Source organism: Triturus cristatus, chromosome 8, assembly GCF_964204655.1.
Source record: "Triturus cristatus chromosome 8, aTriCri1.1, whole genome shotgun sequence".
Classification (NCBI taxonomy): Eukaryota; Metazoa; Chordata; class Amphibia; order Caudata; family Salamandridae; genus Triturus; species Triturus cristatus.
This window is the reverse complement of record NC_140591.1, coordinates 405,445,873-405,458,080: the sequence shown is the minus strand read 5'-3', so window position 1 is coordinate 405,458,080 and position 12,208 is coordinate 405,445,873.

Below are 12,208 nucleotides of genomic sequence, written 5' to 3'. Positions count from 1 at the left end.
TCTTATTCCAGTCTCTGTGCTATTGCACCTCTTGTGTCCCTGTTGGCCCATGTCCCTATAATACCAGGCATCTTGCCTCACATTTGCATACCCTAGATGGTGGATGTCTGAAGAATGGTGATGGCCACACCGCATAACTTGGTCAGATACAGCTAGTTAATTATGGCTTCGTCTAATTGTACTGAGAATACCTATTCTCCCTGAAATCCCATCGTCAGTAAGTTGAGGACTCGCTTCAGATTTATGTGACCTGCAGTTCACTGCATTGGCACAAAGACCTTATAAGGCATGGGAAATTGTCCATGCTTTTAAAGTTCTTGGGACAGTAAAAAAAACTTGCTTGTTATCCTGCTGTATTTTACCCTCTTCTAGTTACCCACCCCATCTTCTCTATTCTACTTTTCTATCAATCTCTTTTCCTCTCCCCACTCTCATCAACCTCTTTTCTAAGTCATATCTTGCTGTATGTGGGAACTGAAACTGACACAAAGGAAACCAGCATGCAAATTCAGGTAGATTGAATTATTCCTTTATAAAGTTGCAAAGGTGAAGGAGCCCACAGCCTGTGCCTCAGTAAACCAGGAAAATCTGCCTCTAAACGACGTGCAAGCCGCATCAGGTAAGCTCAACCGGTCTCAAAACTAAACATACAACAGGTTAATGGCACATGCATACAAACAACATTGCAGGTGAAAGTTCCCTTTTAAAACAATACCATGCTATGTGGAAAGTGCACTGTGTCCTTAGCCGCTCTAGAGGCAGCACATGAAGCCACACATGTACGGACTTGAGTGGCACAAGAACAACAAATGAGCCGCTCTTGCAAACGTTGCACTGGGCAGTCAGTTTTCTGAACAAGAAACTTCACTATTTGTTGTCTTACGAACCTACTCATTAGGACCAGGAGCAACCATCTCCGACTGAGCGAGCATAAATTCTTGTCCATTCCCCACAAAATCATAACTTTGATCCACGCTCAAACCTTTCATGTTTCTCTTTACCTGCTCCTCAGTGGCCCTAACTAGATCTCTCTTACTCCACCAATCCGTGTTCTGGATAACACTGAACTTGAAGCTTTCTCCACCTGGACAGGTGAAGAAAACTTAAACTCTAACTTCCTTGCTCTGGTAGGCATTTTCACCAACACCCTATCACCACTCACCCAGTCAACTGGCATTAAACTATATTTCCTGTAAAACAGAACCTTGGTATGGCCTTGTCTGGAGGCAACCCGGGATGCCACCAACCCACACATCTATATTTGCCTTTACTCATATGTCTGAGCTAGTCTAGCCAGAAAACACACCTGTCGATCTTTTGCGCTACAGACACAAATGACATACCACAATGGTGCTGTGGGGGAGTCACCAAATATGACTCCTCAACCTACCCAAATTATCTCTTCTCCAAACCCATGGCCAAAGCTTCCTGTACATACTCTTTTTAAGAAATCTATTCATGCGTTATACGAGACCATAAGAAGAGGGAGAATAGAGAGCTGTTCTGAGGTGTACTATCAGATGATCGGCAACAAATGACTTCATCTTTTGTGACACAAAATGAGTGTAATTTTCAGTCACACGTTTATTAGGTTCTCCTTTAATGAAAAACGTGCATCAAAAATGTAATGATAGCATCCCTGTTAAGGTTAGCAGTAAAATCATTGCAAATCCATGTAGGAAAATAATCCACTATCCCCTTCTTGTATCTCTGTGAGAATTGAAGTAACTCAAACAGGCCTGCAAAGTTTAATGCTATCTTATGCCAAGCTTCTTCAGGGAATAGCACTGACTTAAGTGTGACTCATGAATATTCCAGTGCCAACATGCATTCCTGTGTATGTGTGTCCAAAAAAAGGTCATCCTGCACAGGTAGTCTGGACAAACAATCCACTGTGTAATGTTCTTCCCACCAGGAATATACTTTAGTGTAAAATGATATTTTTGTAATTTTGACTAATCTCACTAGGCGTGTAGAGGCCTTCCCTGACTCCAACAATATAATGGAGGTACCCTGATGCTAGAAAAAGGGACGGTCCGTGAAACACAAAGAAAAATAATTCCCTTTTCAAAGAGATCAAACACAATGGATATGCAAGTAGATGTGAAAACCCACCCAAGGTTTGGATCATGTGGTGTAGGTACTTGTAGTATCACAAGCCAAAAACTACTAATATTGTCACTGAAGAGAGAAATGACAAAACCTTTTAGATTAAATTACAAGTTGCTGTGATGTGTAACAACAATTTCTCAATGATCAATGTACTCAAGTTTCAATTATTTATTTAAAACCCTTATAATAACACAAACAAAAACCAAATTGCCTTGAAATCCTACACGTGCACTTTTATAAAGTGCAAATTCGTATAGTCATCAGTATATTTCAAAACAGTGATTAACAAATTGGTATAATTCTTTTATATTCACTTCATTATTTGGAACCACGAAATAAACACAGATTTAAAAAAATCACATTAAAAACAAATTTGCGACGCGGCGTTTTGGCAAAAAGTTTCTTCGCCTTTAGGACAAATTATTTCATGTTATTGAATACAATTATATTGAGAGCCAGTAGAAGTAGTCTCTTGCTTAAAATGGCAACGACCACATATGGAAGAAAACTAGGTTCTTCTCCTGTTGTCCACTGATCATGGGAATCTATGTGGTCCTCTATAGAATTTACACAACACATACTTTAACATCGTTAAATTGATTTCTTACGATATACAGTTTATCCAAATCGTTGAGGTAGAGTGTAGAGAATATCTATAATAGGAGTCACAAATACAACATATTTATTATGGTTTAGCAGTGGCTTGTGCTGCTATGTCTTCCTCCATATATATGAGGCCATGTAAGGTGACTGCACCACCTCATAGGTATGGTTGAGATGCTTGTGCCGCCGGAGTGTCAAAAAAGTTATGCTCTGGCTATGCAAGCCTCTCCTAAATAACCCTCAAAATATTCTTGACGTTTTTTAGGTACCTACATCTAAAATAATGGGCAGCGTAATGAAAAATACATTTTAAAGGTTGTTACTCATTATGAAACCCCTATTAATGCACTGCAGAGGTCTGTGTAGCCAGAGAGCCACATAATTAAATCTTGATTGGTGCAGTGGAGAATAGTGACGTGTATTTTTAGTGCTACGAGGTCACAGCCTATGACAGAAAGCACTGTGAATATTTACGTCATTTTATACTTGCATTACACACAGTGAGAGAGAGTGCTGCAAAACATGCAAATAGTTTTAAAATCAAATGGTGCTTCCAAAATGTAGATTTTAGTAATGTCAGAGTGTATGTGATGCAATTTTTGTTTTACATGACTGTCTCTTCAACACCTCTTAAGGGGTACTAGGGGCTGTGTAAATGCAGTTAAAATTAAAAGAAAGCACTTCACAACCCAGTTGTTAACTTTGCACTACCACTCGAAAAAACCCGACTCTTAATCATCATGAAGCTTGGAGTGATTTGATCAATTAAAGCCAGAACCGGCTCCCAAGCACCCTTTACACTTGCAGATTAACTGATAAGCACCCTTGCATTTCATTCAGACGAACGGGCACCCTGGCACAAAAGCTTTGCACAGCACTAACAACTAAATTGATGAAATTTCAGCTGATGCCTATCTAAATTAGTGTCCCAGGATGGCGCACAACAACGTTTTTAAGTTCTTAAGAATGCTTATCCAAAGGGATTTAGTGGTGTGTGGACTTGAGATCCAGAAGGAAAAGTACTTTGTATTCCCAATGTTAGCTAACAGATTCTTGCACCTTTGGTAGAGGATGACACTCAACAGTAATCTTATTGAGACTGCGAAGGTCAGCACAGAGCCTAATATAGCTATCCTTTTTGCGTACAATGGCACCATCCATTTTGAAGACCCAGCATCTTTAATAAAGCCATACATGACCACCTGACCAAGTAACTTCTTCAATTCTGCTCTCACACTCAATGGTACCGGGCAAACCGTGCGTTACTGGCACTGCATTTCTTTTTAGTTTGATGGAATGAACATAGTTCCTTATGCACCCAATGGTATTGTTAAACATTTCAGGGTACACTTAGCACTTGCTCTCAACAGCTAAATGGTCCTGAAGTTGCACCAATTAAATGGGAACATTGGACTACCTTACAGGCGGGTCTGCACCAGGTACTAGCATAATGTGTTCTCCTTTAAGTTAACATAAATCTTGGTGAAAACACTCCTGCTTTAGAATCATATCCTGCTCAAAATAGTCATGCATGTCTATGTCCTCTTCCCCGTAAGCTTTGAGATGAATATCGTTCCTCCAGAACCACAGTCCCACCCTAATGTGCATTAAACAGTGTCTGAAATAGTTATTGAAATTCCAGAATCACAGAATATATTGATAGTGAGGAATCTACCTAAAATAATCTGACAGGTTCCTTAATGTTACCACTCAAACCAGTATCCCCCCTCCCCAAGTTTAGAATAAAATTCAAAAGAATCCTCCTCATCCCTAACTTAAATACTATGTACTTTCATGGAATTTCCCCCCCCATTTTACATACACAATAAAAACAACACATCTTACATTGTGTGTTTACCCACAGCACAACAATGTGGGCTGTTGCCCAAATGTGATTTGGAACCACACCTATAACCAAATTGGTTACTTTTGGGTGACACAAACTTGGCATTTCTTTCCTTAACTCAAAATCTACATGTTCAGACTTCAACCACATTCACGCAAGCTGAACTATGACCACCATCTTGCTTTTGGCTAAACCCAGTACTTCATTCAACGATGGATCCCTGCAGCTCAAAATTTTTTCTTGCGTTTTCCTTGAAAACCAACTATGGACAAATTGGTCAACTGATGTGCAAGCAGCAGTATACAGTACCTCCTAATAGCACATGTACCTCAAGCAGCACAGAAGATATGGTGTGGATCAGGCAACCATAAACTCAATTCTCCCAAGGTCTGCCTGTCACCGTGATGCATACCTCGTGAAATGGAACAGCATAAATGGTACGATAATTCGCAATGAAGCCACTCAGCCGCAACAATGAACAGCCCGCAGCCAGCTGAAACATCTCACAGTGAAAGCATGTGCAAGTTGGCCATAGCCCTAAACCATCCAAATGGGCTTTAATGAAGAGCTGACTCCAGGAAACGGCACACAGACACTGCCAGAGCACCTCTGCTACTGCTCTGTGAACCACAAGCTGCCGCTGACATTCCGGATGTCCTTTGTGTTGCCAGGAGGGGGTGGAGGACCACAGGCCCCAGGTGCTCTTACAGTAGGCAGTTCTCACGCTGCCCATGCAGTGCCCGGAGGTGCCTAATTTTAACGGTTGGGCATCCCACTGTGTGGGATGCCCTTTGTGTTGCGGGAGAGGGCACAGAACCATAAGCCCCAGGTGCTCTTGCAGGAGTTCCTGCTCACACTGCCCATGTTGCACCTGGAGGTACCTACTTTTACCAGTTAAGAATCCCACTGCGAGCCGTGCCTATTGTGTTGCCTGGGGGCGGGAGAACCTCAGGCCCCAGGTGCTGCTCTCGCTGCCCATGTCGTGCCCGTTGGTGCCTATGTTTAGCTTTTGGGGCTCCTGCTGCATGGGACAGAAGACCACAGGCCCCAGATGCTCTTGCGGTAGACACTGCTCATGTTGCCCACGTAACACCCAAAGGTGCCTACTTTTACCAGGTGGGGATCCTGCTGTGTGGGATGCCCTTTGTGTTGCGGGAGGGGGCAGAGAACCATAAGCCCCAGGTGCTCTTGCAGGAGGCCCTGCTCACACTGCCCATGTTGCACCTGGAGGCACCTACTTTTACCAGTTAAGAATCCCACTGTGAGCCACGCCTATTGTGTTGCCTGGGGGTGGCCGGGGAGAACCTCCGGCCCCAGGTGCCGCTCACGCTGCCCATGTTGTGCCCGTTGGTGCCTACGTTTAGCTTTTGGGGCTTCTGCTGCACGGGACAGAAGACCACAGGCCCCAGATGCTCTTGCGGTAGGCACTGCTCATGTTGCCCACGTAACACCCGAAGGTGCCTACTTTTACCAGTTGGGGATCCCGCTGCGTGGGACGGCCCATGTGCAGCGGGAGGGGGCAGAGGACCACAAGGCCCAGGTGATCTTGCAGGAGGCCCTGCTCACACTTCCAACGTTGCACCTTCTTTTGCGGTTACTACGTAACAGATGGGAGGAGACTGTCTTTAACAGAGACTGGCGCGAAAATGAGGGACCTATCAGTACCCCTTCATCGTCTGTACTTTCTACAAAGAATATTGTTTGACAGGTAAGTCACGACGTGTATCAATCATGGATTTATCATAGTCCCATTCATTGTCTATATTTTACAAAGAATATTGTTTGACATATAGTTCATGAATACGATTCTCTCAAGATACGACAAATGTGTTATCTACAGCAACAGAAACCGAAAATGGCCTAGATACCATTAATAGACTTTGTATGCTGCTATTACAGACTTTTTTTCTATCACCTTGGTCGAGCCGTCCAACTTCTCCCAAAAAGTGTTTCAATTTTGGGCCATAACTAAGTCACAGTGGTGATGGAACGCGTATTGGCTGTTTCTTCATGTTCTTTGCAACAAGAACTGGAGTACTATCTCCATCATTGTAGAGATTTTCTGACTGTATTATCCAGACTGACGTCGCTGAGTCCTTGCAACTTTGTGTGCTGCTTTTGGTATTTTGATATCTATGTAATAAACGAATGAATGTTTGGTTAAATACACTTTGTGTTACCTGTGTCAAGAGAATCTTTCTTTTTGCTTTCTTTTAGTTAGGCTGACAGAATATTGTCATTAATATAATCTGAAATATTGGGAGTTCCAGGGTTTCTTTGTACGCTGGGCGGGACGTGCCTGGGCGAAGAGCGGGCCCGGCTGGGCCCACTCTCTGAAACCTCAGACTTAACACCAATATTTACATCAGGGTGTTTCAGTAAGCTGAAGCTGAGCTATTCAGCATGTTGTCTCAGGAGCAGATCTACTATGCAGAGATACTTTTCACTCTCATTGCATAGTCCTAAGTGTGGCTTCACCTCCTCTCCGGGGTTGCAGGATAGTTGATATTTCTTTTACTTTGAGCCTTGGTATTACAAATTCTGACTGAATATGGGGAGGAAAAAAACAGGAAATGGTGGCTTTGTTCCAACCCTCTGACCAAAACCAACATCAACAGACTGGATGTTGGAACGAGCTGTCAGCACCATCAGCAGTGAAATTGCTTGAAGAGAGCTGAGTCTTTCTATGAATCCAGGTGGTGATAGTGGGAACCCACCTAGCCTTACCCCCCTTCTTATCCAGACACGTCTTCTGCTCTCCCCACAAATTGTCCTGTATCTCCACCTACTCAAGGGCCCAATGTTACTTGTAAGTGCACTATATTTTTAAAGACCAGTATCCCTGCCCTTCTGACAACTAAAAAGGCTGCTCATCAGAAATTACCTAAGAAGACCAACCTAGGCAAGGGCCAGAAACAGACAGCCCAATCCCTTCTGGTACTCTGCGAGAACTCGGGAACTTATCTACAATACCAAGCCCAAGACCTCTATTGACATGACCACAGCATGAAAAGTCTTGGATCTCTAATTGTCTTTAAAATCTTTTGGTACTCGCTTGGAATCTTTGTTAGAGAAGCTACACATAGTGTTTAGTACAGCATTTTCTCCTCTGTTCTTAGGTTTGGACACTATAGAATTGAAACTAGCCCACTTTTATCCTAGTAGTGGTCACTGTTCATCCCAACAAGGCAGAATTAATAGCATATCCAATGGACTGGACGCCATACCTAAAGCACACGTTACACCCCCAGTGGAATCATGCCCTCAAACCATTGAATCTCCTGTCTCTAGTATTCCGTTAGCTGGTCCATTCCAATGGAGTAACAATCTTACATCAGTTGGTCATAACTCAGATCAGTCGTCTACTCTATTCCCTGGTTTTCCTCACTACGAAGGGAGTAGAGGGAAAAACTTTACCAGTACAGCCGCCTGACCAACTTCTGGTTATTAATCTCCCCCCAGGTGCCTACCCTTTATGTGTCTGTTTTGTTGGGTGTACCCTCGTTAAGACCTGACCAGCGTGAATCTTACAAAGAACTATTTAATAAAACCCTAGTTTGTCTGGTTCGACATAGAAGCATGTCCGTTTTCCATACAGGAGTTACCCTGCACGTAAGGAGATGTGATTGGATGTGGCCAAACCCTCCTGACCAACAAGGAGACTGCATTATGGTAAATGGCCTAGATACCATTAATAGACTTTGTATGCTGCTATTACAGACTTTTTTTCTATCACCTTGGTCGAGCCGTCCAACTTCTCCCAAAAAGTGTTTCAATTTTGGGCCATAACTAAGTCACAGTGGTGATGGAACGCGTATTGGCTGTTTCTTCATGTTCTTTGCAACAAGAACTGGAGTACTATCTCCATCATTGTAGAGATTTTCTGACTGTATTATCCAGACTGACGTCGCTGAGTCCTTGCAACTTTGTGTGCTGCTTTTGGTATTTTGATATCTATGTAATAAACGAATGAATGTTTGGTTAAATACACTTTGTGTTACCTGTGTCAAGAGAATCTTTCTTTTTGCTTTCTTTTAGTTAGGCTGACAGAATATTGTCATTAATATAATCTGAAATATTGGGAGTTCCAGGGTTTCTTTGTACGCTGGGCGGGACGTGCCTGGGCGAAGAGCGGGCCCGGCTGGGCCCACTCTCTGAAACCTCAGACTTAACACCAATATTTACATCAGGGTGTTTCAGTAAGCTGAAGCTGAGCTATTCAGCATGTTGTCTCAGGAGCAGATCTACTATGCAGAGATACTTTTCACTCTCATTGCATAGTCCTAAGTGTGGCTTCACCTCCTCTCCGGGGTTGCAGGATAGTTGATATTTCTTTTACTTTGAGCCTTGGTATTACAAATTCTGACTGAATATGGGGAGGAAAAAAACAGGAAATGGTGGCTTTGTTCCAACCCTCTGACCAAAACCAACATCAACAGACTGGATGTTGGAACGAGCTGTCAGCACCATCAGCAGTGAAATTGCTTGAAGAGAGCTGAGTCTTTCTATGAATCCAGGTGGTGATAGTGGGAACCCACCTAGCCTTACCCCCCTTCTTATCCAGACACGTCTTCTGCTCTCCCCACAAATTGTCCTGTATCTCCACCTACTCAAGGGCCCAATGTTACTTGTAAGTGCACTATATTTTTAGAGACCAGTATCCCTGCCCTTCTGACAACTAAAAAGGCTGCTCATCAGAAATTACCTAAGAAGACCAACCTAGGCAAGGGCCAGAAACAGACAGCCCAATCCCTTCTGGTACTCTGCGAGAACTCGGGAACTTATCTACAATACCAAGCCCAAGACCTCTATTGACATGACCACAGCATGAAAAGTCTTGGATCTCTAATTGTCTTTAAAATCTTTTGGTACTCGCTTGGAATCTTTGTTAGAGAAGCTACACATAGTGTTTAGTACAGCATTTTCTCCTCTGTTCTTAGGTTTGGACACTATAGAATTGAAACTAGCCCACTTTTATCCTAGTAGTGGTCACTGTTCATCCCAACAAGGCAGAATTAATAGCATATCCAATGGACTGGACGCCATACCTAAAGCACACGTTACACCCCCAGTGGAATCATGCCCTCAAACCATTGAATCTCCTGTCTCTAGTATTCCGTTAGCTGGTCCATTCCAATGGAGTAACAATCTTACATCAGTTGGTCATAACTCAGATCAGTCGTCTACTCTATTCCCTGGTTTTCCTCACTACGAAGGGAGTAGAGGGAAAAACTTTACCAGTACAGCCGCCTGACCAACTTCTGGTTATTAATCTCCCCCCAGGTGCCTACCCTTTATGTGTCTGTTTTGTTGGGTGTACCCTCGTTAAGACCTGACCAGCGTAAATCTTACAAAGAACTATTTAATAAAACCCTAGTTTGTCTGGTTCGACATAGAAGCATGTCAGTTTTCCATACAGGAGTTACCCTGCACGTAAGGAGATGTGATTGGATGTGGCCAAACCCTCCTGACCAACAAGGAGACTGCATTATGGTAAATTTTAAAACTCCAAATTTGGTACACTACTTGCTTTTTAACTTCAGGCATAGCATTCTATCTAGTAGTTTTATTACCCTGGTCCCACTTGGCTACTTTTATCGTCCTCCTTTTTTATGGCAGCAGTCATGTAATCTCTCGCGCATTAAGCAACACTGCGCACCAGATTAGCGCAATTCTACGTACGGGGGCCCTACAACCTTGTTCATATAATTTGAATCCCTCAGGTTTAGTTAGTGCCTGCTCCATTAATGTCTCAGCCAGTGCACAGGCCACGCAGCATATACCTTGTGGCTTGTGCGCTGTACCCTTATCCCATAGGTTTGATGCCCTTTCTGACTTGGACTGACGTGGGCAATAAGGCCCTTTCATCACCTCTGCCTCCCTTATTAAAGCTCAGGCTGATAAATCACCAGTATTATCTACTGTCTTAACCGTCCCACAGCCCGCAGCAGCAACCTCTTCATTTACTCTGTCCACACAGTACAGGTCTCTTACTGTATTAATTTGGAATGCCGCAGGCCTAAAGGGGAAGATTAATAATAGTGAATGGCGGCCGTTCATGTCAGAGTACGACATAATTGCATTACAAGAAACTTTGCATACCACCAAACTGCATATTGAGGATTACGCCCGTTTTTCCCGGAATGCCATTTTAGCTACTCGGGCCGGGCTATGGGTGGGCTAGCCAACTGGGTGAGTCATAGTCTTAAAGTGGTGGTTTTGCCGGTCAAATCTGGATCACCCGCCTCTTTAGAGATAACAATTTGCATTCCAAAGACAAACATAGTTTTTTACTTGATACATTTTTATAACAATGATTTTGTTAACACTATTTGCACACATTTAACTAGCTTGTTAATTTTTCTATCCGATATACAAACTAAGACTGAAAGTAGCCACTTTCAATCATGCTTTTTTGTGCTGATTTTAATCCTAGGCTAAGCGGAGAACACATGATCTCAGGACGCTTTTAATAGCAATTTAGTATCCATCACACAACACTCTTCGAATGACTTAAGATTAGTCTGGTGCTTGAAACAGCCCCCAGGAAAAAAAATTCTTCTGTGGATATTGAGTCTACCACCAACTAATTCCTGCTTTATTATTAATTCGGAGCTAAATCGGGGCTATATATTGGACAAAGTAGGTATGGCTCCGCTCCAACTGTGCTGACCGTCAGCATCTGGACGAACCCATTGGCAAAGCTATGTAGGGATATCCTACATGATTGCTTTGCGCTTGATAAGGTCCATTCTATCCCATGACTAAGCTATATTCAGGACAACTTAGTATCTCTGGGTCTATCTGCCTGTTTACCTGAACCTAATAATAATAATCCTAAAACTGCCAAGGCAGTGGTGAAAGCAGCATACATGGAGTATAGCGCAGACGCAAGAATGAAAACTGAGTTAGTAAAACCTTCAGTTTCAACTTACTATCGATCCCTATTACCGGGCTTACCTGCTGTCTATCTCTTTAGATCGCACAAGATGGGAACGAGATTTTCTTTTCGGGGCAGGATCTGTTTATTGGTCACTGTTTTATGAAAATCCCCCTGGTTCTGGCGAAAACAGATTAGATTTTCCCTTCTGATAATTCTGCACTTTACTTTTTTTGTAAACGTATAGTTTAGCACGCAAGCATTGAATCCAGCCTCTGTTACGCAAGCTAGGTTTTTGGTGGTGTAAAGTAGCTCTGCTCCACGGGGCGTGGCTAACCGCCGAGAATGGCAGCTGCATGATGGCTGGTCTCCCGGCCCAGGGGTCCCTGTCTGTGCCTAATCCACTGGTTGGAGCGGCACCTGCTCCCCCATAAAGCGCAGGGGAGCGGTGATAACACTGTGGACTCGATATTTACACTGGGGCCCTTCACCATCGTCTGAACCCTGACGCGATGGTGGTGCGCACTTACAGGGCGTAGAGGAACATGGTGGCCTTTGTCTTTGCTTGAAGGAAGACGGAGGGTCAAAACGGAGCGTTGGAGTTATCCGGGACGTCCTGAGGCCATCCCTGAGAAGCTCATGTCGGCGGCAGAGGAATTGTATCCCAGCTGGGCACCGTATGTGAGCGGCGGTGAGGGGGGCCGGGATGCGCTGTGTGTGGGGAATCCGGGGACCGGTGTACTCGAGCTGGCGGCCTGTGGAGCGGT